This window comes from Rhincodon typus, chromosome 3, assembly GCF_021869965.1.
Source record: "Rhincodon typus isolate 14 chromosome 3, sRhiTyp1.1, whole genome shotgun sequence".
NCBI lineage: Eukaryota > Metazoa > Chordata > Chondrichthyes > Orectolobiformes > Rhincodontidae > Rhincodon > Rhincodon typus.
Genome location: NC_063334.1, coordinates 16,139,899 through 16,140,222, shown reverse-complemented (window position 1 = coordinate 16,140,222; position 324 = coordinate 16,139,899). Strand labels below are relative to the sequence as shown.

Sequence of the window (324 nt, the reverse complement as noted above, 5' to 3'; positions counted from 1 at the left end):
TCTCTCTCTCTCTCCCCCACACACACACACACACACACACACACACGGGGGGGGAGGGGGAGGGGCAAGGGAGGGAGCGCGCGGGCCGCTTCTCTCTCCCTCGCGCGCGCGGCGGACGGATACCGTGTGTCGGCACGCGCGCGGCCGCCTCGGAGCGTGGTTGTTTGGGTTGGGTGGGGGTGGTAGAGATGAGAGGTCACGGTGGTTCTGGGGGAGGGTGTCAAAACATGTGGGAGAGACAGGGAGTTGTAACAGGGATGTATATGTGGAGGGATATTGGGGAAGGGGGTGGGAACGCGGGGGTGTGGATACGCGTGGGGGGGG

The 324-nt window shown here is 65.4% G+C and overlaps 1 protein-coding gene across 3 annotated transcripts in view; it reads right to left on the bottom strand.

Annotated features, from left to right (window-relative positions):
• The window catches only part of elavl2 (ELAV like neuron-specific RNA binding protein 2), a 100,185-nt gene that overhangs the window by 96,018 nt on the left and 3,843 nt on the right, over positions 1 to 324 (bottom strand). The window contains exon 1 of one of the 3 annotated variants that reach the window (XM_048595317.1): positions 124 to 143. The exons of the other annotated variants lie outside the window; for them this stretch is intronic. The gene's annotated coding sequence lies outside the window, so the exon portion shown is untranslated. Of the gene's footprint in view, positions 1 to 123; positions 144 to 324 lie in introns of those variants that run through there. 3 annotated transcript variants of the gene reach the window in all.